General features: G+C 48.5%; 1 long non-coding RNA gene across 1 annotated transcript; it reads right to left on the bottom strand.

The window, feature by feature from the left end:
- Positions 1–3,678: 3,678 nt before the first annotated feature.
- LOC128833055 (uncharacterized) lies at positions 3,679–24,425 on the bottom strand. The gene is made up of 3 exons (XR_008444100.1): positions 24,338–24,425; positions 4,996–5,080; positions 3,679–4,261 (listed from the first exon to the last, which is right to left on the bottom strand). It is a non-coding gene; the product is annotated as an uncharacterized LOC128833055 (long non-coding RNA).
- Between the last annotated feature and the right edge of the window lie 791 nt (positions 24,426–25,216).

The raw sequence follows: 25,216 nt of genomic DNA, 5'->3' as shown, positions 1-25,216 counted from the left end.
CGAAAGCTTATGCTCCCAATACTTCTGTTAGTCTCAAAGGTGCCACAGGACCTTCTGAATGGAGAACAAACTCACCTAACCTACCATCGTGTGGATACAAATATGAGGAAAAAGGCCCCTGAGAATCTACAACCCCTTAGGCAGAAGTTGTGGGAAATGGTCTGCCAGAAACTGTTGGCCATGTTGGGCTTCAGGATCATTGGGGAATATCCTAGTGCAGCCTATCTCAAACTGGGGGTCCTAACCCAAAAGGGGGTCTCAAGGCTAGTGGGAGGGGGTCAGGAGTAGGGTCACAATATGTCCGGGTTTTCCCAGACATGACCTCCTTTTTTTTTTTTTTTTTTTTTTTTTTGTTCTCCGATGTCCCTCCAGGCAGATTTTAGAAATATGAAAAAATGTCTGTGATTTTTTTCCTTGCCTTCAAAGCTGGGTATCAGGAGAGCAACAGCCTATGGCTGGGCAACCAGCTTGGATGGTAGCACTGCCACCAGCAGAAATGTAGAAACAAGGGTGGCATGGTATGGTATTACCACCCTTCTTTCTGCTCCGCTGCTTGTAGCAGCGCTGCCTTCCAAGCTGGGTGGCCGGAGAGCTGCAGCCACTGGCCGGGCACTCAGCTCAGATGGCAGCACTGCTGCTAGCAGCAGGGCAGAAGGTAGGATGGCATTGTATGTTATTGCCACTGCTGGTGGCGATGATGCTGCCTTCTGAGCTGGGTGGCCACAGAGCAGTGGCTGCGGCTGAGTGCCCATCTCAGATGGCAGTACCACTGCCAACAGGAAGCACAGAAGGAAGGGTGGCATGGTGTAGTATTGCCACCCTTCCTTCTGCACCACTGCTGGCGGTGGCTCTGCCCTCCAATCTGGGTGGCCAGAGAGTAACAGCCGCTGACCGAGTGCCCAGCTCAGACAGCCATGCCACTGCCAGCAGCAGCACAGAAGGAAGGGTGTGATTGTATGGTATTGCCACTCTTCCTTCTGCGCCACTGTTGATGGCAGCTATGCCTTACAAGCTGGATGGCCAGAGAGCACAGACACCTGGCTCAGAACCCAGCTCCAGCTGTCCAGCTCTGAATGTAATAAAAGATCATGGACATTTTTTTCAGATTTCCAAAATCTGCCCGGAGGGAGATCGGAGAACCAAAAAAGAAGTCATGTACGGGAAAACCCAGATGTATGGTGACCCTACTCACAATCCTCCTACATCTCGCACAAGTTCCATGAAAATGGTCATAGATTCTCAGGAAAGTTTATCATATTTCAAATATCTTCCTGGATGGAGATCAGAAGACCTAAAAAAAAAGAGGTCATGTCTAGGAAAACCCAGATGTATGTTACCCCTCTCAAAACATCAGCACCCCTGACATTAAGTGTCCAGCTATTTGTTTGTACATAGTTGTGTATAAAGCCACAATCCTTGGACAATGTTATGATTATTGCCACAATCAAAAAGGCTTCCAGATCCTCAAAGTGTATCCCGTTGTCTATTTTTTATTTCAGAAAATATGTGTAAGCAGGGTCTGAATGGATGCTTCCCTGACAGCTAGCTGGGTGGGGAAGAGACTATGGGTGTGTTTATGTAAATAGTTTTCTCCTGCTCTGATTACATATTCATCATTTATAGCTGTGTCAAAGGATCAACTTTGGTTGGTGTTGGGTACAAATGACTTTAGTACTGAATGCAGGGGTAGTGAAATATGGTTACCAATGTTGTAATTATTATAGGAATACAGGAAAGCAGGATTGTTCTTAACCTGCCACAAATGAAGGTGCAGAGACAGGTCAGGCATGTGAAAGGGACTTTTGGGTTGCTGGACTTAAGAACCTGAGGGGAAAAGGACACTGCCCAACCTACTTGCCGGTGGGTCTTTTACTCATGGTTTATGTTTATGAACCCTGTTTGCGGTGTTTCCCCAAATTAATGCCGAGTTACTTCCCTCCTTTTATTAAAAGTTTATTTTCTACACTCGGACTCTGTGCTTGCAATTGGGGAAGTATTGCCTCTCAGAGGCACCCCCGGGTTGTGTGTAATTTTCCCAAGTTTCCTGGGTGCAGGCTCAAGCCGGTTCTGTGGTGTATCAATGGAAAGGAACCCCTAGATATTGAACCCAGCCCTGGTTGCTGCTGGCTCCACCTGGCAGAAGGGTTACATACATTTCTTAAATGTCAATATATTTATTCCTGAAGGGTGTTACTTTACACTTGTTGAGAGGTTTTTAGAGCCTTTGACTGCAGGGATAATGGTTACATGCTTCATTTAGTGCTCCTATGAGTTTGTACAGTAATTTACTATCACTTTTAGGGGGGGAGTCCATCACAGCCTGAAATATTTTCAAAGGAGGGCTTTAATGCATACCACACACTGGACAAGAGAGGGTTAATCCCATGTTATGGATGGTGGAAATTCCACCCCTCAGACTGTGCTGGGCATGCTCCAACTGCTGCCTCAGTATAAAAGGGAGCAGCCCAGCTCATTCAAGGTGGAATGAAGGAGGGGAAGGCTCTTTGGTGAAGGCTCTAGCTGAAGTGCTGTCACAGCCATTACCTGGAGATCCTGAGAGTTGGACTGGAAGTCTATGGCCAATGGAGCCCTAGGGAATCATCCATGCTGATGAGCCCAGAGACCCTGATACTCAACTGCAGCTTCTGGAAGCATGGTAGGAAGTAACCCAGGGAGAGTGCATGAGTGGTATCTCCCACCCAAGTGAGGTCAGTGTGTTTCAGAGGGGTTCCCCACTGACTCTGTGGTGGACCACTCTGCCAACTGTTAGAGCCCAGGGTTGGGGCCCTGGGTGGGCCAGGGCCCCCCTACCTGGACTGCTGCCCCCCCCAGTAGTGGCCCCCTGGGTACTGGCCATGAGGTTGCACTGTCCCTTGTCTGGGGGCTGTTATATGGACTCAGGCTACTAGGCTGTGCTGCCCTGAGTACAAGGGCTGCTGCAAGTGACTCTGGCTGTTAGGCTGTGCTGCCCTGAACACAGGAGCTTTTGTAATTTACTCTGGCCGCCAGGCTGCACTACCCTGAATGCAAGGGCCTCTGTAATTGATTAGGCTGCACTTTCCCGACCCTAAGGGCAGCCATATTGTGTCTGGGGCGTGCCACTGTCAGCCTAAAGACTGTCAGGTAGACTGCAACCGTGGTGGTATCACAACCCCACCATGCTCCAAATGAGGGGCATACCACATGACAGGGGCCCTGTAAAATAAGTTTGCGATCCCCTGCCTTAGACACTGCTTTAGCTGAATTCAATAAGGAAAATACATTGGCTCTGTGATGGGATGTCACCCTGGGGGTGTACTCTAGGAGCTATGGGAAACACTGTGCCCCTCTAAGACACACAGCTGAGGTGGCCCTATTTTCACACGGCTTGGTTGGAGACACAGCCAGCCTCACCAGGCCCTGTTATCACCCAACACGACAACATGTGGCACCACTCACCCAAACTGAGCTACCTAAGTGCAAACAGCAGACACCAGTCAATTTCCCAGCTCCTTGGGCATGCATGCCCCCATTGGAGTACAAACCCAAAATTATACCATCTTGCACTGCACAGGGGTTTGTACAATGTAAACTCATAAATAGTTCGCTCTCCTCTCGATGTGGGAAAGATATGCAACAAGCCTGTGTTAACCAAGCTGAGATTTTTTCCCCCAGACACTTCACTCAAAGGCACACTGGTTTAGATAAAGCAAAAAACCCAATTTTTTTACTACAAAAAGATAAATTTTAAGTTCTTATAAGTGATAGCAAACAGATCAAAGCAGATTACCTAGTAAATAAACTAAACCACAAACTGAGCCTAAAATACTAGAAAGATTGGATATAAATTGCAATTTATCGCCTTGGCTGATGCTACAAGCAGTCCACCAGGTTTCCATACACAGGCTAAAAATCCTTTTAGTCTGGGACCAGCACTTCCCCTAGTTCAGGCTTTGTTTTTCAGATGTTTCCAGGAGTGTCCTTGTGTGGGGAGTGAGGCCTCTAGATGAGGTAAAACCCCACTTTACATAGCTTTACTATTTGGTGGGAGTCCTTTGTATCAAAGGTAGTTTCCAGCCCAGTTTGTGGAAAAATACAGGTTCCAAAATGGAGGTCAGTGTCATGTGGGCAGTCACATGCCCCTTGCTGAGTCACAGCAGGCATTACTCATGGGCTGGCTGAAAGGTTCACCAGAAGGTTAAAGCTCTTCCATGTCCCTTTGTCTTTGCTGGTGGGCCATCAGCACTTTCTAGCTTCTTCATTGTTGTACCTGAAAGGCTAGCTGTGGGTGTTTTCCAGAGTAAGCACATTTGAAATATAGATACATAGTCAATATTCATAACTTCATATACAAAAATGATACATGCATACAACTAAAAATCATTCAGCAAATCATAAATTTTCCATAGACACCCGAGAAGACATATCTTGTACAAAATGCAATATGTCATAATTAGATCAATTATACAACTATGAAGAATATGAGTTGCAGGGTCACAGGCTTTGTCAAGGTTATTGGCCCAATGATTTACTAAGACAAAGTACATATGAAACCAAATTAATGGTTGTATTAATTACTTTGCTGGACACTGCTGCTTAGTAAATTTTCAATATCTAGAGTGGTGTCTTTGCTCTTCCAGTGACAGAGGCTGGGTGTTCCCAGCAATAATAACAGGGAATTGGGAGAGGGTTCAGAATTCACAGATGAGTACTTCTCCTCTGGTATTGTACACAGTGTATGATTCAAATCATTTTCTTTTGCAGCTATGTAGCAAAACCCCGCTTGAGTGAGAGAATTTCCTGTTACCTAGATGAGCAAAAACTCTGGCGTAGTCAATCTTATAATGCCCAATTTTTCTCCCATTGAAGTCAAAGGTGCATCTTCCAATACACCCCTCATTTGTGTGTGTGTGTGTATGTGTGTGTATGTGTGTGTGTGTGTGTGTGTGTGTGTGTGTGTGTGTGTGTGTGCGCACGCGCATGCATGTGTGTGTGCAGATAGATCTAATGAGTTACCAATGAGGGACGGTGTTTCCAATAGACTCCAGCAGGGATTGGTTCTTGGCCCAATGCTATTCATTATTTTTCAATATGCAATGACCTGGAAGAAAATATAAAATAATTACCGACAAAGTTTGAAGATGACACAAAGGTTGGCGGGGTGGTAAATAACGATGAGAACAGAACACAGATGTGGTGTGATCTGATTCGCTTGGCAAACTAGGCACAATCAAAACACATCTTTTAATGCAACCAAATATATAGATACAGATACCTATGTATATACGCATGAGAAATCAGTCTGGCTTATAAAAGCTTCATAGCATGTAAATTATGCATGTCTGAAGCATAAATAGTTGATTGCTGTCATGCTGTTTTGTAAGTATAGCTTGAAGTAGAACTGTCTACCAAATTAATAAGCAGAGAGAATAAAGAATAGCAACTGCTTGCACAGCCCATTATACTACAGCCCAATGCTACTTGGGCACTGGGGCATTTTGACACAACGAACAGTTTTGGAATAAAGCTAGCATCCAGTTTTTGGCCATAGTCTTCAGTAACATCCTGTACTCATTACTTGAGGAAGGAAGCATTGCAATTTCTTTTTTCCAAACCTCTGTCTGGAAGTTCAATGCTTCTGATGGAGTGGTCTTTAGTAACTAGGACCTAAATCCTCAAAGATATTGAGGCACCTAACTCTCACTGAAATTAAAGGAGTTAGGCACTTACGTACCTTTGAGGAACTGCCTATGTGGATCCCAGTGCAGAATCGATTCCTTTCTGCCTCAATTTACAAAATTTAAGATGATCTAGTGGTCTGAACACTCAACTGAGCGCCAGGAGCCCTTGAGTTCTAATCCTTCCTCTGAAATTAACTTCTTCTGTGGTCTTTAGCAACTCAAAGATTCTGTTCCTTGGTTTCCCCCAGATGGAAAAGTTGGACAATTGTGTTTCACTTCTAATAGTGTGAGGATTAACTCATTAATATCACTTAATTACTTTTAAATCCATGAATAGAAGCCAAAGCACTTGAATGAAGCCAAAGGTGTAACAAAGTGACTCGCTAATGTGAAATGGCTGCTGTTAGGAAAAAATAAAAATACCAATAAAAACTTTTAAAGGAGTATCAAAAAGTGATTGTATGACTTTTATTACGATTGATTTGCATCTCAATAGCATCTATAAATGCCAACAAAGACAGCACCTAACACAATTGGACCTTGGTATGTATATACAGTAGCAGACAGTTGCCACCTCAAGGTGCTTAAACAATCTAAATAAATAGACAAAAAGTGGAAAGGTAAACAGTAGCACAGAGGGCAGAAGTGACTCACTCAAGGTCATACAGCAAGTCTGTGTCAGAGCTGGGAATGTCACCCAGGTCTCCTGAATGCTCAGCCATGGCTTTATCCAGTAGACCATGCTGCTTTTCTAGTCATAGCTTTTTGCTTGTAATGAACTTAATCTGATTCCTAAATTTCACAACAAGAAAAGGGCTGACATGCTAAGCTAGTCCCAGGCAGGCTCCCTTACTCATCTGCAGTACATTGTTCCTGTGTGTTTTCACTGGTATTATCTGCCTCCATAATTGAAATAGCTCTCTGGAGAAGTTACTCCAGGTGCTGATTAATTGCAGTGCCATCTTAGTCTCTGTGTACAGAGGCAGGGAAGGGCTTCTGTACATTTCCTCTCCTCCCCCCCGCACCCCCGCCTGACTTGTCCATTGTTTCTGTGGAAATCTGCCCGTTATGTCATGCAACCAGCAAGGAAACTCTGTGTAACTGAGTTCCCAACTCATCTGTGGCAGAAAGTTCATCAGTGCAGTCTATAATGTACTGTTTTTTTTAAATGCAGTAAATATCTGCCAGAGGCCTGCTGGGCATATTGAATCCTGAGATGTAAGGAAAACACCGATCAGATGAGAGCTGAGACAGTGATGCAGACCAGCCTGCTGAACATGTCTGATGGGTTGTGTGATGGGGCATCCACCCCACACTGGCAAGGAAGGGGTTAAGAGGTCTAGGGAGGCTGCTGGAGGAAGTGACATATAGGAGGAGGGGCTGTGAGAAGCAGCCAATCCAGGCCCAGCATGCCCATCTAAGAAGTGCCCCTAAATCTGGCCCGGATTGGTACCTTGATGTTAAAAAGGTGCTACATCCTCAACCTGGATAAAGGACTGTCACAATCCCAGATGCTGGGAATGTACAGCTCTAAGTCTCAAGAGACCAGGAAAAGAATTAGGTAATTACACAAAGTTCAGGCTATCAAGAGTTTATGTAAACCACATTAAAAATAATAATCACCCATCAAATTAAAGTTTCAGTTCACGAATTGAAACTCATTTCAATCTACATATGGTAAAGAAATTCAAAGTGATTCCTGGTGACTTTAGTAGTAGTATTGTGTTAACAGTTTTCATGTTGGGTTTCACTTTTAATTCATTTTCTTTCATTGATAGCATAATTTTCATTAGCTGTTGTAGTGATTTACATGTAAGCAGAGTCATGTTGGACTTTTGGGACTTTGGTGATTCTTGGGTTGCTGGTTTCAAGAACCAACGGGAAAGGACACTGCCCAATTTGCAGGGGTGGGTCTTCGCTCATGGTTTGGTCTATGAACTCTAGTTGTGGTGGTTTCCCAATTTAATGCTATGTCCTTTACCTCATGTTATTAAACATTTTCTGCTACACCGAGGCTTTGTGCTTGCGAGAGGGGAAGTATTGCCTCTTCAAGGTGCTCAGGGGTGTGTGTAAGATTTTTCCCAGGTCACTGGGTGGGGGCTCGAGCTGGTTTTGTGTCACGCTGTTGGGAGGGGACCCTTATGTACTGAACCCGGCCCTTGCTGCTATCAATTTGGCCTGGCAGAAGGGTTACATTTTTGGGGGCTCCTCCAAGATATCTGGGTCAGTAGCCCTCGCAAGCACATCTTGGGTGATTCATTAACTTGGGAAAACCCAAAATCTTCTTATTGTTTTGATCTGTTATATTTGTAAAAAATTAGTTTGTATAATGGCCCTACACTTGCTAGAGGACTAGTGCAAGGGGATGAATATTAACCCTAGGAACTGGCTTCTGGTAACGGGGGCGCCGGAGGCATTTGAGAGTGCAATAGAACCTATCTTAAGGGCATCCGCTGAGTACCTGAGTAAGTGCAAAATGCGTGGGCGCATGTTTGTGAGGGAGGAGGGGGCTTTTGCTGTACTGTGGACCCTCTACAGGTTCCAGGCACGATAGCAGTGGAAGATGGTGAGTGGATGGTAATAACCACTGGGAGCCAGCCCTCACCAGTCCCTGCCTCTGATGTAGAGCTTTTAAAGAAAATGTCAGCCTTTTTGGGGAAAGAGGGAAAGACTTTTTGGCTGATATGCCAGGTCTGTTGGGCCTTGACCCAGGAGTCCCACACTGGGAGACTGCTCCTTCACCTGATGAGTGGGTGAAGGCTTTGGGGCAAGCATTAGAGAAGGTTATGCCATCCCACCCTGAGTCAAGCCCCTATTGTAAACTGAGGTTGTTTTCTGGGGGTCCCACCCCAATACCTGGGGAGGAAGCATTTGAACCCTGGCTGGAACACACCACTGAAATGCTGCAGGAGTGGGCGGTGCCTGATGTTGAAAAGAGAAGGCGACTAGTAGAGTGCCTCAGGGGGCCAGCCCTAGATGTGATTCATAGATTCATAGATTATAGGACTGGAAGGGACCTCGAGAGGTCATCGAGTCCAGTCCCCTTCCCGCATGGCAGGACCAAATACTGTCTAGACCATCCCTGATAGACATTTATCTAACCTACTCTTAAATATCTCCAGATACGGAGATTCCACAACCTCCCTAGGCAATTTGTTCCAGTGTTTAACCTCCCTGACTGTTAGGAACTTTTTCCTAATGTCCAACCTAGACCTCCCTTGCTGCAGTTTAAACCCATTGTTTCTGGTTCTATCCTTAGAGGCTAAGGTGAACAAGTTTTCTCCCTCCTCCTTATGACACCCTTTTAGATACCTGAAAACTGCTATCATGTCCCCTCTCAGTCTTCTCTTTTCCAAACTAAACAAACCCAATTCTTTCAGCCTTCCTTCATAGGTCATGTTCTCAAGACCTTTAATCATTCTTGTTGCTCTTCTTTGGACCCTTTCCAATTTCTCCACATCTTTTTTAAAATGCGACGCCCAGAACTGGACACAATACTCCAGCTGAGGCCTAACCAGAGCAGAGTAGAGCGGAAGAATGACTTCTCGTGTCTTGCTCACAACACACCTGTTAATACGTCCCAGAATCATGTTTGCTTTTTTTGCAACAGCATCACACTGTTGACTCATATTTAGCTTGTGGTCCACTATAACCCCTAGATCCCTTTCTGCCGTACTCCTTCCTAGACAGTCTTTTCCCATTCTGTATGTGTGAAATTGATTTTTCCTTCCTAAGTGGAGCACTTTGCATTTGTCTTTGTTAAACTTCATCCTGTTTAACTCAGACCATTTCTCCAATTTGTCCAGATCATTTTGAATTATGACCCTGTCCTCCAAAGTAGTTGCAATCCCTCCCAGTTTGGTATCATCCGCAAACTTAATAAGCGTACTTTCTATGCCAATATCTAAGTCGTTGATGAAGATATTGAACAGAGCCGGTCCCAAAACAGACCCCTGCAGTACCCCACTCGTTACGCCTTTCCAGCAGGATTGGGAACCATTAATAACAACTCTCTGAGTACGGTTATCCAGCCAGTTATGCACCCACCTTATAGTAGCCCCATCTAAATTGTATTTGCCTAGTTTATCGATAAGAATATCATGCGAGACCGTATCAAATGCCTTACTGAAGTCTAGGTATACCACATCCACCACTTCACCCTTATCCACAAGGCTCGTTATCCTATCAAAGAAAGCTATCAGATTGGTTTGACATGATTTGTTCTTCACAAATCCATGCTGGCTGTTCCCTATCACCTTACCACCTTCCAAGTGTTTGCAGATGATTTCCTTAATTACTTGCTCCATTATCTTCCCTGGCACAGAAGTTAAACTAACTGGTCTGTAGTTCCCTGGGTTGTTTTTATTTCCCTTTTTATAGATGGGCACTATATTTGCCCTTTTCCAGTCTTCTAGAATCTCTCCCGTCTCCCATGACTTTCCAAAGATAATAGCTAGAGGCTCAGATACCTCCTCTATTAGCTCCTTGAGTATTCTAGGATGCATTTCATCAGGCCCGGGTGACTTGCAGGCATCTAACTTTTCTAAGTGATTTTTAACTTGTTCTTTTTTTATTTTATCCGCTAAACCTACCCCCTTCCCATTAGTATTCACTATGTTAGGCATTTCTTCAGACTTCTCGGTGAAGACTGAAACAAAGAAGTCATTAAGCATCTCTGCCATTTCCAAGTTTCCTGTTACTGTTTCTCCCTCTTCACTAAGCAGTGGGCCTACCCTGTCTTTGGTCTTCCTCTTGCTTCTAATGTATTGATAAAAAGTCTTCTTGTTTCCTTTTATTCCCGTAGCTAGTTTGAGCTCATTTTGTGCCTTTGCCTTTCTAATCTTGCCCCTGCATTCCTGTGTTGTTTGCCTATATTCATCCTTTGTAATCTGTCCTAGTTTCCATTTTTTATGACTCCTTTTTATTTTTTAGATCGTGCAAGATCTCGTGGTTAAGCCAAGGTGGTCTTTTGCCACATTTTCTATCTTTCCTAACCAGCGGAATAGCTTGCTTTTGGGCCCTTTGAAAAACTGCCAACTCTCCTCAGTTGTTTTTCCCCTCAGTCTTGATTCCCATGGGACCTTACCTATCAGCTCTCTGAGCTTCCCAAAATCTGCCTTCCTGAAATCCATTGTCTCTATTTTGCTGTTCTCCCTTCTACCCTTCCTTAGAATTGCAAACTCTATGATTTCATGATCACTTTCACCCAGGCTGCCTTCTACTTTCACATTCTCAACGAGTTCCTCCCTATTTGTTAAAATCAAGTCTAGAACAGCTTCCCCCCAGTAGCTTTTTCAACCTTCTGAAATAAAAAGTTGTCTCCAATGCAGTCCAAGAATTTGTTGGATAGTCTGTGCCCCGCTGTGTTATTTTCCCAACATATATCCGGATAGTTGAAGTCCCCCATCACCACCAAATCTTGGGCTTTGGATGATTTTGTTAGTTGCTTGAAAAAAGCCTCATCCACCTCTTCCACCTGGTTAGGTGGCCTGTAGTAGACTCCTAGCATGACATCTCCCTTGTTTTTTGCCCCTTTAAGCCTAACCCAGAGACTCTCAACACTTCCATCTCCTATGTCCATCTCTACCTCAGTCCAAGTGTGTACATTTTTAATATATAAGGCAACACCTCCTCCCTTTTTCCCCTGTCTATCCTTCCTGAGCAAGCTGTACCCATCCACACCAACATTCCAATCATGTGTATTATCCCACCCTGAAGCTCAGTAATCCTGGGGTCAAGGTGAAGGGCTGCCTAGAGGCTCTTGATCATGCCTTTAGGAGAACTGAGGACTCAGATGATGTCTATTGCAAGTTCCTCAATGCCAGGCAACAAAAGGGAGAGAAGGTTTCTGCCTATATCCAGAGGTTGGAGAAATTATTGCAGAGAGCCATCATGAGGGGAGCAGTGGCAGTTGGGCAAATGGACCGGACTAGATTGGCTCAGATTGTGAGAGGAATTCAATATCCGAACCCAATCCTTCTCCACCTCCGATTAAGAGAACGGCAAGACAATCCACCGAGTTACTCTCGGCTGATAAAAGAGGTCCGAGAGGAAGAAGAGAGGCAGGCAGCTGGCGAGGTTTGGGAGGTGCAGCCACACCAGGCGACTGGCACAACATCCATACAAACGTCCAAGGCACTGATGGTGAATCCTCAAGAGGAACTTACCCAACGAGTGCAGGTCCTGACCCAGAAAGTGGCTGAATTAGAGAATACCATCAATTCAGCAAATACTTCAAGGTACAAGGAACCCTCTGCTACCACGGTCCAGAAGACTACATTTAGAACCTCTGCCCCACCAAGGCAACAAGGGAAAGGACAATCCTTCTGCTACCGGTGTGGCCAGGGTGGGCACATTGCTGCAAGGTGTCAGAATGCAGAGAATCCCACGCTAGTATATCAAAAGCTGAGGACCACCTGGGGAAAGTTGGGAAACGCCCCAGGGCCTGGGAAGGGAGCTGCCTAGGCCTGCAGGGTGTGGAGGCTCCCCTGGAAAGAACCATGCAGCCCGAATCCCACCAGGATTGATAGGACCCCGAGCGGAGGTAACTGTAAAGGTTGAAGGGACAGAATGTAGAGCAGTGCTTGACACAGGATCCCAAGTGACTATCGTATTCCAGTCTTTCTACCAGCAGCTGCTTAGGCATCTACCTATATGGCCCCTGACAGGGCTTGGCCTGTGTGGCCTCAGCATGGACGAATACCCCTATCAGGGGTATGTCATAGTACACCTGGAATTCCCAGAAGAGATTGCTGGGGTAAGACAGGAGGTGGACACTGCTGCTTTAATATGCCCTGACCCTAAAGGAGCCTCTGATGTGTCTGTGCTAATAGGGACCAACTCCAGCCTCTTTAAGGTACTTGCAGATTACTGCAGACAGCGAGCCAGGGACCAATATCTGAACACCTTGGTGATACACACACACACACACACACACACACACTGTGCCGCAGCCTACAGGAAAAATTGAGGACACAAGAAAAGTGATGCCTGATTTGCCTGTGGGAGCATTGAGGTATGCAGGCCCGGTCCCCTTAGTGGTTCCTGCAGTGACAGAAAAGGAAGTGATTGTCATGAGTACCTGTCTAAAAAGCAGTAAGGGAACATTAGCAGTGGTAGAGCAGCCAACCGAGGGAGGGCTGGTTCTCAGTGGAGTCATAACCCTACCTGCTGAAGCCCAGGAAGAGGTGACTATACTGATTGCTAATGAAACATGCCGTGACGTGTTTGTAAAACCAGAGCAGAAGATTGCAGATATCTTTGAGCCTGAAACCATTGTGAGACTCCAGTGTGAAGCTGAAGTTCCAGTGATGGATCCTGCAAAGTTTGACTTTGGGGAATCAACATTGTCTGAGGAGTGGAAGGATAACCTGCGGAAGAAGCTTTGTGAGAGATCCAAGGTATTCTCACTGCATGAGTGGGACATGGGATATGCCAAAGGAGTGGAACACCACATCAGGCTACAAGATCCCCGACCCTTCAGGGAGCGATCTAGGAGGATTGCTCTCTCTGAGATGGAAGACGTACGCCATCATCTTCAAGCACTGATAGCGAATGGTATCATTACAGAGTCCCGAAGCCCCTACGCCTCTCCCATTGTGGTGGCTCATAAGAAGAGTGGGAAAATCCAGATGTGTATTGACTACCGCACCCTAAACAGGTGCACAACAGTTGACCAATACACCATGCCTCAAGTACAAGATGCCTTGGACTGTTTGCTGGGTAGCCAGTGGTTCTCTGTGTTGGATCTTCGGAGTGGATATTACCAGATCCCTCTGGGAGAAAAGGAGAAGACAGCCTTCATCTGCCCGTTAGGGTTCTACCAGTTCGAACGCATGCCCCAAGGGATTTCTGGGGCACCTGCCACATTTCAACATCTTATGGAGAAAGTCATGGGAGACATGAACTTACTGCAAATGTTAGTTTACTTGGATGACCTGATTGTGTTTGGAAGAACCTTGGAGGAGCATGAAGAAAGACTTCTTAAAGTGCCTGATAGGTTGGAGGCATATGGTTTGAAGCTTTCAATTGACAAATGCCAGTTCTGCCGAACCTCAGTGAAGTATGTGGGTCACATCGTGTCCCAGGAGGGTGTGAGTACTGATCCCAACAAAATAGAAGCACTCACTACCTGGCCACGTCCAAGTAACTACAGAGAACTCAAGACCTTTCTTGGATTTAGTGGCTACTACCGCAGATTTGTGAAGAACTACGCTACGATTGTAAAACCCCTGAATGACCTTACTAGGGGATACCAGTCCAACAAGATCAAATCTAAGACCAAGAATAAGAGGAGGCCTCCAAAGCCTCCTGTGCAGAGACACTATGGCCCCTTCGAACCGTTTGGGCCACGGTGGGATGAGATGTGAGAGGGCTTTTCAGGAAATCATTACTCACCTAACTCATGCCCCCGTCCTAGTCTTTTCTGATCCAAGCAAACCATTTATCCTACATACTGATGCCAGTTTGGAGGGTCTGGGAGCAGTTCTGTACCAGGAAGTGGAAGGCAAACATAAACCCGTAGCCTTTGCCAGCCAAGGACTGTCTGACAGTGAAACTCTCTATCCCATCCACAAGCTGGAGTTCTTGGCCTTGAAATGGGCCATCACTGAGAAATTTCGAGACTACTTGTAGGGTGCTCAGTTCCAGGTGTGGACAGACAACAGCCCGTTGACTTATGTGTTAACAAGTGCTAAGTTGGATGCTACAGGGAAGAGATGGGTGGCCGCCTTGGCTAGCTATGAGTTCAGCATTCAATACCGATCAGGGAGAAGCAATGTAGATGCAGATGCATTGTCCAGGCGTCCGCAGGCGTCTGAAGTTATTATGATACCCATGGATGGAGTGAGGGCTATTTGCAGTGTGAGTCGCCGAGAGCCAGAGGCCCATGAGAGTCTTCATGGATGTGTTGCTGAAGCTTTGGGCATGCCCCCTGAATGCGTGCCTTCTGCTTCCGTGAACTATATTGCATTGGTCCAATCTCCCTTGCCCGTGCTCAATGCGGCTGACTGGCAAGAAGCCCAGCTGCAAGATATTGACATTCGTGATACACTACTTGCCAAAAGGGAGGGGCAAAGCCCAGCTGCGGTTGTCCCACCTAACCCAGAGGGTAAACTACTGTTGAGAGAATGGACCAAACTAAAACTGATCCAGGGAGTGTTGCATCGAATGACCACCGACCCTTTACAAAAGCAACGAGCACAACTAGTGCTGCCAAAAGAGTACAGAGCCCTGGCCATGAGGGCCCTGCATGATGACTTTGGACATTTAGGGATGGAGAGGACCCTGGAACTTCTTCATAGTAGATTCTACTGGCCCCGGATGACTGAAGATGTTCGTAGGAAATGTGAGACTTGCGCTCGATGTGTTCAAAGGAAAACTCTGCCCACGAGGGCTGCATATCTCAAGAACATCACCAGCACCAAACCTTTTGGAACTGGTATGCATTGATTTCTTGTCTTTAGAAGTAGACAAGAGGAATATTTGGGAACATTCTAGTAGTGACTGACAGGCATATCCCACGCATGATCAGAGGGCCACCACTGTCGCTCAAGTACTGTGGGGAAAAATATTTCTCAGTTTATGGATTTCCAGCCCGGATACACTCTGATCAGGGGCGGGACTTTGAGAGTCACCTTCTGAAGGAGGTGCTGAGGATAGCGGGAATTAAAAAGTCTAGGACAATGCCTTATCATCCGCAAGGTGATCCTCAGCCAGAGAGATTCAACCGATGTGGTGACGACGCAGGAAAGGAAACAGAACGCCAGGTCTGTGGTAGCTAGAGAGCTTTACAAGCCTCTTGCAAAAAGCCTCCCAGGAAAACTTTTCCTGGGGTTTTTATTTCTCTCCTTACTTTGTTTACAACTCTTCTTAGTGGTTACATTCTTGCGCATAGAAGAGCCAGGCAGTATACATGCACATAAGATAACGAACCCATCTCTTGAGCGCGTGAACACCAGCTGCGAGGGTACAATCAAATCAGCCAAATAAGTTTCCCAAACACAAACGCTGGATTGAAGGTCACTCCTGCCTCGTAGCCATGGGAGCAGTTTGCCGCGCCTGTGGACTGGCGATTCGGGAGCTATGCATCTCTACATCTCCCCCTGTTTTATTTTATAAATGCGGTGTTTAAACAAAACACTCTCGCAGGGTAGCATACACAATGCCACTAGATTGGGTATACATTAAACAAAGCAGCAAAGTAAAACGTCAAACATCAAAACTAGGACCCCATACTATAAAAGGGTCTTCATCCACTCTAAGGGTGGCTATAACTAAATATAATCCTACCAAGGAAGAAAAACGTCTTGGCGGATGACTTAAGCATAGCATTTCAGCATATCAATTTGCTATTGCATACAAAACTATTATCAGCAAGCTTAAAACAGCACATTTCTTTCACTGTCTCACACCCCAGATGTTGCTGGGTGGTTTACAGACAGGAACAAGGCAGGTACTTAACAGACCTTGCATTTCCGGGGCAACGGCCAGGCAGAAATCAGATTGATTTAATACTTCTGCCAGGTGGACCCAGGTGTTAAACTGCAGCCGCTGCTCCATCTGGGGTTCGCCTTGGCAGCTAGGGGCCAACAGGAAACTCCCCAATACACACAAAATAAGGAGTGAATTAGCATTAAGGCAAGCTAACAATGTCACAAGGTAATTTTCTGCGGTAGGTTCTAGCTGCTGCTGCACTCGCAGCTGCTCGGCCTGCAATGAAAGGGCTTTAACCTGTCCCCAGGTTATGCGCTGCGGGGACACTCGGGATCCTGCAGATGTAGGTTGAACTGTGGAATGGGGTTCGATAGTCCCTGGTGCCAGGCCATCGCCGTGCCACGGGCGGACGTTACGCGCCGGGACCCACAACGGACCTGTAGGAAGAGAAACGGCAGCGTGCCCTCGTCCCCACGTTATAAGGGGCACTGGGCCATGCCACTGAGGGTCTGGGGCCTTGCGATATTTAACAAAGGGGCGGGGCAAGGCCTGGTAGCTGCGAAAATGACATTCTGCTGCAGAGTAGTTGTCAGTCAAATTCAAATGATTCAGGGTAAAAAGCACTGCAGCCAGCCATTCCTGGCGGGGAGGAAGGCCTACGGGAATCCCCCCTTTCTGTTTTTGGCGGACCAGGGCTTGTTTGAGCGCACGATTGGCTCGTTCCACAATGGCCTGGCCTGTGGGGTTATACGGGATACCAAACGTGTGGACAATGTCCCACGTGGTACAGAAGGAGGCAAAGGCCGAGCTACAGTAGGCGGGGCCGTTGTCGGTCTTAAGATGGGATGGGTGACCCATGATTGCCATAGCGCGAATCATGTGATTAATAACATGACGAGAGGCCTCACCCTTCTGGGGGGTGACCCACACATAATGGGAAAAGGTATCTACACACACGTGAAGATACTGCCAGGGGGCAAAGGGAGGGAAATGTGTAACATCCATTTGCCAGAGCTGGTTGGCCGAGGTTCCACGAGGGTTAACCCCTACCTCCGGGCTATTGGAGAGAGAAGCGCAAAGGTCACACTGGCGAACAATGGCCTGCGCCTGATACAATGGGAGAGTGAACTGCTTGGCAAGGGCCTTGGCGGATTGATGAAAAAAGGCGTGGCTTTCGATTGGGGAGGAAAAAATTGAGGCCACCGATTTGACCGCCTGGTCGGCCACCGTGTTGCCTTCTGTTAATAGGCCCGGTAGTGTGGTGTGACTGCGAATGTGTGCCACAAACAGTGGGCTAGAGCGGGAGGAAAGGAGCTGTTGCAGGGTAAGAAAAAGGGCCAACAAATTGTCATCACAGGAGGGCGACACATAGGAACCTGGAAGAGACTTAAGAACATTAGTAACATAAAGACTGTCAGTAATCAAATTAAAAGGGTCATCCTGGAAGCATCGGCAGGCCAGGATGACAGCAGCCAACTCTGCGCGCTGTGGGGAGCGCTGAGGCAGGGTAAAGCGGACTTGCCAAGTGCCTTGCACCTGCCAGCTGACCGCACCTCGTGTTGGGCCGCCGTCCGTAAAAAGGGTAAGTGCATCCTTAATGGGGACGGTTGACAAGGACGGCCGGAGGTGAAGGCAACGTTGTTGTAGGAATGAAAGACGGGGGTCAGGGGGAATGTGATATTTAACTTCCCCAACATAGTCAGCAAGAGACAATTGGAGGGTGGCACTGCAAGAGACAGTGCGTTCCCAGTCTTTAGCCGGGATGGGGACAATAATGGCAACGGGGTCCCAACCCAAGAGGGTACGGGACCGTTCTCGCACTTTAAAAATCAGCTCTGCGGCCTGTTGAGGGAGTGTCTGAATAGTATGCGGAGGGGAGTGGGTCAAATAAATCCATTCAATTAAACGAAGACGCGCTGCCGCCCCCTCCTGGGCAAGGACAGCTGTCGGTTGTGAGAGTGTGGGAAGCAAAATGGCAAAAAGGGGCTGTTCCCTTTCTCGGCGGTCGACCCACACCTGGGCCAGGGTCTGGTTAATGAGGGTGACCGCTTGGCGCTGTTCCTGGGAAACGGGAATGATATCTCCGGGGAGACGGCCCTGCCGAAGGCCAGAAAAAAGAGGGGACAGCATGGAGGTAGTCAGAGGGCAAAAAGGACGAATCCAATTAAGGGACCCCAATAACTGTTGAAGCTGTACAAACGTAAGAGAGTTGGGCAATACCAACTCGGGACAAACTGGACGGGCATATGACTGGAGCATGCGGTGACCAAGATACAAAAAGGGTGGCTGACGCTGGATCTTGTCCGGTGCCACAACCAGGCCACACGCCGCAAGCTGGTGGCGCAGTTCGTCCAGCCAGTCATCAGGGAGGACGGGGTGAGCCACCAGGATGTCATCCATGTAGTGGTAAATTAAGGCATCTGGGTGTGCTGCGCGGAAGGGCCGTAGGGCCTGCGCAACAAAATGCTGACACAAGGTGGGGCTATTCAACATGCCTTGAGGGAGCACATTCCACTGATAGCGTGGAGTGGGCTGGGAGTGATTCAAAACCGGAACAGTGAAGGCAAAGTGCACCCGGTCCTCAGGGTGCAAGGGGATGGTAAAAAAACAATCCTTTAAATCTATTACAAATAACCGGTAATCACAGGGAATAAGGTTGGGATTAGGGGTACCACACTGCAGGGGACCCATAGGCTGTATAATTTTGTTAATGGCGCGAAGGTCCTGCAGGAGGCGCCACTTGCCAGATTTCTTTTTAATCACAAACACGGGGGTATTAAAGGGGCTAGTGGACTCCTCCAAACGTCCTGCCTTCAGCTGGTCATTAACCAAGTGCTGGAGGGCCTCCAGCTTTTCTAAAGGAAGCGGCCACTGCGCAACCCATACGGGTTCGTCAGTGAGCCAACGGAGGGGGAGGGCCGTATGCCTAATCATTGATATGGATGGTGGCAGTGAACTGTGTCAATAAATCACGGCCCCACAGGTTGAGGTGGACGGGGAGAATGATAGGCCGGATACGGGCGCGGCGGATGCCTTGGGGCGCCCTAACCTCCAACCATCGGGCACTTCGTTGTGAGTCCTGTGCCCCGCCCACACCCCAAACTGCCGGAGCCTGCTCTGTGGGCCAATGGGCGGGCCACTGCGCAGCGGCAATGACGGTAATGTCTGCCCCAGAGTCGATAACACCCTCGAACGGCTGATCGTTGAGGCAGTAAATGCGTTTGGGTTGGGGTGCTCCAATGTCTTTAACAACTGCTGCCACTTGTGGGTGAATAGTGCGCTGGTCGGTGGACCCGAAGCCTCCGGTTCGGGGAACGTTTCTTCCCCCTGCCGGAAGGGAGTAGGGCACAAGTATGAGTTGCGCCCAGGCATCTCCCTGAAACAGCCGTTTCGGGAGATGACTCCACAGTTGAACATGGATAATTCCACCATAGTCCGAATCCACCACCCCAGGCACCACAAACAGGCCCTGCTTGCTGGCGGACGAGCGGGGTAGGACAAGGCCCACCATGCCCTCCGGCAGCGGGCCCTGAATCTGGGACGGCATGAGGAGGACCTCCCCGGGGAGAGTGATATCCATATTTTCCTGATTAACAAGGTCAATCCCCGCACTGCCCCTTGTGGCGGCGGGGGCGTCGTGCACGGAGAGGGGCGCGGCCTTGGGTCTCGGGCTGGTCGCAGGCCCGCCTACTAGTTTCCCGGGGGGTTGTCTCGGTTAGCAGCCAAGACCCGGCTGTCACCCCCGGCCAAGCGACACTGCGCAGCCCAATGGTAGCCCTTTTTGCATTTCGGACACAGCGTGCGGGGCCTCTGGTCTGTCCGGGGCTTGGGTTTGTTTTTACACATGCCCCCCGCAGGGGCCCGACACTCCCGCCAAAAATGTCCGGGCTTCTGGCAGTTAAAGCAGTTCCCCTGAGGCTTCTGCCCCTTGTGCAGGGCAGCTGCCAGCAGGGCCATCTGATGGGTCTGAGTGCCTACGTCAGCACACGCCTGCAGCAATTCTGCCAGGGTATACCCGGGGCGCCCGACCACTGCCTGCATGGCACGGCGGCAGTCTGCATTGGCATTTTCGTAAGCCAATTTTATCATTAGTTCAGTCTGGGCTTGCGGGTTATCAATCTGCCTCTGGACTGCCTCTTGGAGGCGGTCAATAAACTGGTGGAATGGTTCGGTGGCACCCTGCCGAGTAACCGCAAAGGACTTAGAGGACTCGCCTGCAGCGGGGACCCTGCGGAACGCGCGACGGACACACTGGCCAATGATGGGAAAAGCTACCCGGGGCGTGCCCGCCGCCTGCTCGGGGATGCTCGAAAACTGCCCTGTGCCATATAACTGCTCAGCAAGATAAGCCCCCCCACCTTGCGCTGCTGCTGCAAGCGCCTCTCGCTGGTACTCGCTATCCCACACAACGTATTGCGCGGGAGACAGCACCATGCGACACATGTCTTTCCAATCTTGGGGGAGCAAGAAGTAACCGTTTGACACACCTTCCAAGATCCCCAGGGTGAAAGTGGACCGCACCCCGGTCTCACGAACTGCCTTGCGGAGCTCGCGCAGAACTGAGTAGGGGAGAGCCTCCCAGTCCACTATCTGCCCCCCATTTCCATTATCCCGCCAAGAGACGGGAAACGCCTCGAACCCACACTTGGATTCCTCATCGGTCAAGAGACCGGCCTCACGCGCTTGCCGCACCGCCGCGGCGACAGCGCCCCCCTGCCCGACCGGTAGGCAGGGGGGCGCCGCCACGGGCGGCGGCGCAGGGAGGGTCAGCTGTGGGCAGGAGGGGGGTGGCCCATCACCTGGGGGCAAAAGGGGGACCGGCTTGGGGCTGTTGGGGCCGATCCCCTCCAGTGCCTCCTTACAACGCTGCCAGAGCAGCAGGCACTGAACTGGGGCACGGGGTTTACTATACAAGGTGATCCCAATCTGTATCCAATCAAAAAGCTGCAATGACCCGCAGTCTGGATACCAGGGGCACTGGCGATCTATTTCCCTTAGGAGGTCCTCAATATGAGCGACCGGGACAGCGACACATGATCGCTGTCGTATAATCTCTTGTAACTCTCTTGCGTGCTCCTTCTGGGCACTGGAAAGTTTCCCCCCCATACTCACGAATAAGGGGCGGCAAACAGCCGCGGGCGCGCTCGGCGTATCCAGCCGGTGAGTAGAGGGGTATCACGTCGGGGTCACCAGCTGTGGTGACGACGCAGGAAAGGAAACAGAACGCCAGGTCTGTGGTAGCTAGAGAGCTTTACAAGCCTCTTGCAAAAAGCCTCCCAGGAAAACTTTTCCTGGGGTTTTTATTTCTCTCCTTACTTTGTTTACAACTCTTCTTAGTGGTTACATTCTTGCGCATAGAAGAGCCAGGCAGTATACATGCACATAAGATAACGAACCCATCTCTTGAGCGCGTGAACACCAGCTGCGAGGGTACAATCAAATCAGCCAAATAAGTTTCCCAAACACAAACGCTGGATTGAAGGTCACTCCTGCCTCGTAGCCATGGGAGCAGTTTGCCGCGCCTGTGGACTGGCGATTCGGGAGCTATGCATCTCTACAAACCGAACCCTATTAGATATGTTGGGGACTTTGCAGCCAGAGCAGAAGGCAACTTGGAGCCAACATGTCACATTTCTGGTGCACGCCTACAATGCCACAAAGAATGATGCTACAGGAGTCACCCCATATCTCTTAATTTTTGGGCGAGAACCAAGATTACCCATAGACCTTTGCTTTGGTGTATCAGAGGATGGAGATAGCTATGAAACTCATCAGCAATATGTATCCTGACTAAGAGAAAAGCTGCGGGATGCTTATCACTTAGCTACATCTGCGGCTCGGAAGAACACAGACCACAACAAACATTGATATGATGCTAGGGTACGTCTGCAAGAGCTCCAGCAGGGGGACAGAGTCCTGCTGCGAAATTTGGGTATTGCTGGCAAACACAAGATAGCTGACAGATGGAAGGCAATACCTTACTTGGTGATGGAAAAGCTAGGAGACCTGCCGGTCTACAAGATCAAACCTGAAGAGGGTCCAGGGCAGACAAAGACAGTGCATAGAAACCTTTTGCTCTCTGTGGGGGAATTGGTAGGCACCCCTTATGAGATGGGCCACAACAGGGCAACTGGGCAGAACGAAGGTGCTGGACCAAAGCTGCCCTACAACGTGGACAGCCAGCCCCCTGCAGCTAACCTACCCCTAAGCAGCACATCCGAGAGTGAGTCTGAGGAGGAAGACAACCATGGTGTATCCTGGGATGGAGACAAGATTTCAGTCTCGATCAGCTGACTCAAAAGAGAGCTCCTCCTCTTCCGCTCTAAACCCGATGGCAGAAGTATTTAGGCCCATTCCTGACACCCCTGAGCCACTGGTGGGACCCCCATGTAATGACACACACAGGTTATTGGACAGTGGAGACATACAGGTGGAGGATGTCCTGGGCACCTTGGACCCTCCACTGTTAGAACTAGAAATGCAGGGGCCTATGCCAGTAGGCGAGGGGCCCTCAAAGGAAACCTCTCCATCCATCGTTCAAGAGGCTGTCTCCCCACCACGGCAACAGAGATTCTCAATAGATGAGACAGGGTAATAAGACCAGTAAAACGGTTGATTTATGATGCACCTGGGGTGACTAGTGAGGAACCAATACGTTTAGCACATAGGCTTGTGGACGCTAAAGTGGGCTATCTGAGGCCCTTTGGAGGGAACCAGTGAGTTGGTATAATAGGGAGTGTGATTTGTCAGGACGACAAATTCTCAGCTGCGGGAAGCATGTAAGCAGAGTCAGGATGAGCTCTACCCTGACATCTGGTGGAGAATTATGGCGAGTGTGGAAAAGAATTCCAGGGGCTGATCTTGTTTGCATAGGCACACCCACCTGCCTGGCATGAAACAACAGCAACTGAAAGTGGTTACTTTGGCTGGTGTGGGATCCCCAGTTTCTCTATTATTGGGGCAGGAAGAATAAAGTTTTGTTACCCTGATTCTGTGAATCAAGGCCAGTGGAACTGTTGTATGACAGAAGGACTCACCATTACCTAAGTAGCACTTGCTTGACAAGGGGCCTGGGTTACAAAACCGTGTGTGTGTGTGTGTATTGTACCTGGTGGTGTAGGCCCCTTTTATGAGGCCAAAACACCAATTGCACTTTCTCCTCTCTCCATTGTTGAATGTCAGAGCTAACTTTGATTCCATTAGGAGTCTAGTTACAGGCTGCTGAGCTGAATTCACTTTGGGCCAATAGTGCACTAGCACTGGGGCTCCCCTACTACTAGCTGAAATCACAAAAGAGCTAAAGTTACTAAGAGCTGAGATCACTGAGGCTGTGTTAACTAGTGGGGGAGCCTGAAGCTATATTGCTAAGCGGCTGGCGGAGCAGTTTGCGGGGACGGCTAGAGGAGCAGCTAGCAGAGCGGAGCCTTGCGGGGACTATTGGAGTGGCCCAAGGGATGGTTGGAGCAAAGCCAAGTGGCTCACAGGTCGGTGAGCGGAGCCGAGCAGAGCAGCTGGTAGAGCAGAACAGTTTGTGGGACAGCAGGAGCGGCTCACGAGACGGCTGGTGGAGTGGAGCGGCTCATGGTGAAGGCTGCAGCGGAACCCCACAGAGAGGCGGCCGGTCGGCCTCGGATCATGTAAGGTGCCCCTTAACACCCTGCGCGCGCCCCCCCCCCTTTGAACTCTGGGGCTGCACTGACCAGGGACAGAGACTTTGGGGGTTGTTGGACTTGTGGGACTTTGGTGATTCTTGGGTTGCTGGTTTCAAGAACCAACGGGAAAGGACATGGCCCAATTTGCTGGGGTGGGTCTTCGCTCATGGTTTGGTCTATGAACTCTAGTTGTGGTGGTTTCCCAATTTTAATGCTATGTCATTTACCTCATGTTATTAAACATTTTCTGCTACACCGAGGCTTTGTGCTTGCGAGAGGGAAGTATTGCCTCTTCGAGGCGCCCAGGGGTGTGTGTAAGATTTTCCCAGGTCACTGGGTGGGGGCTCGAGCTGGTTTTGTGTCACGCTGTTAGGAGGGGACCCCTATGTACTGAACCCAGCCCTTGCTGCTATCAACTTCGCCTGGCAGAAGGGTTACATACATAGAGGATACTATTTAAAAAAAAAAATGAAAACTAACCCCCTGGGATACAATTTAACCTTGTAGTAAATTGTCTTGGTATAAGGATGACTCTAGACCTGGGGCTTGGGATCACCCAAGATGTGGTAAATTACAAAATTCTTCATTTACCTGTTCCAGTCTGTAGAAATCCAGGGCCATGCAAGTAGGAGTTAAAAGGGTGGGAGGTCCAAACAGCCAAAGTCCACCTGGTAATCAGGACCAGTTGCCTATCAACCAGAGAGGAAAAAGGGCTGGAATGGCTGGTGGAGAGAGTTCTGGTGCACAGCGTAGTGTAAGATGGTCTATCAATGCTGGAACTTTATTTTAAATTGTTTCATATCCTGCAGGAGGGGGAAGAATTTTTATTTTGGAACTGTTGTAATACCTTGAAAATGAAATACAAACCCTATCCAAAAAACATAAGTATCTGGGAAAGGCAGGTTTTTGTATATGTTGGGGAGCGGCACGGGGACCAATAGCAGCTAAGGTGTTTTAAAACCTTGTTTACAGCTTGCTACACTAAACTGTGATGGCCTGTGTCCTGTTGTCTTTTTTAAAAAATAGTTAAAATGTATATTGAGCACCCATAAAAACCACTAACTTCTCAAGTTTTTAAATAAACATTTTATTTTACTTTCCCTTATTCTCCTTCCCTGTAGTTTTATAGACTTTTATAGGGGAAACTCCTTTGCTTAAGTCTTTGGATGGCATTAAATAGTAACATGAAATGTTCGTATTGAGGGGTGAGGGTGGAATTGGCTTTTAATAGCAGTGGGAGATGGAGAGGCTGACATCCATGATGGTGTGGTTTGCGCCCTTTGCAAGCTGGGTCATTCAGCAACCTAGCGGTTACCAAGTAACTTCCAGAAGGATGTGGCAACATGGTCCCAATCAAAACACACATCTGGTGATTTCAATTATAGCATCATCCTTCTGTGCTGATGCTGAGCACCATTTTGGCTGGTTGCTATAGCAATCTTTTAACCACCTAAATACCCCCCTGTTGGT

Source organism: Malaclemys terrapin, chromosome 2 (assembly GCF_027887155.1).
Source record: "Malaclemys terrapin pileata isolate rMalTer1 chromosome 2, rMalTer1.hap1, whole genome shotgun sequence".
Classification (NCBI taxonomy): Eukaryota; Metazoa; Chordata; order Testudines; family Emydidae; genus Malaclemys; species Malaclemys terrapin.
This window is presented reverse-complemented; position numbering and strand designations above follow the sequence as displayed.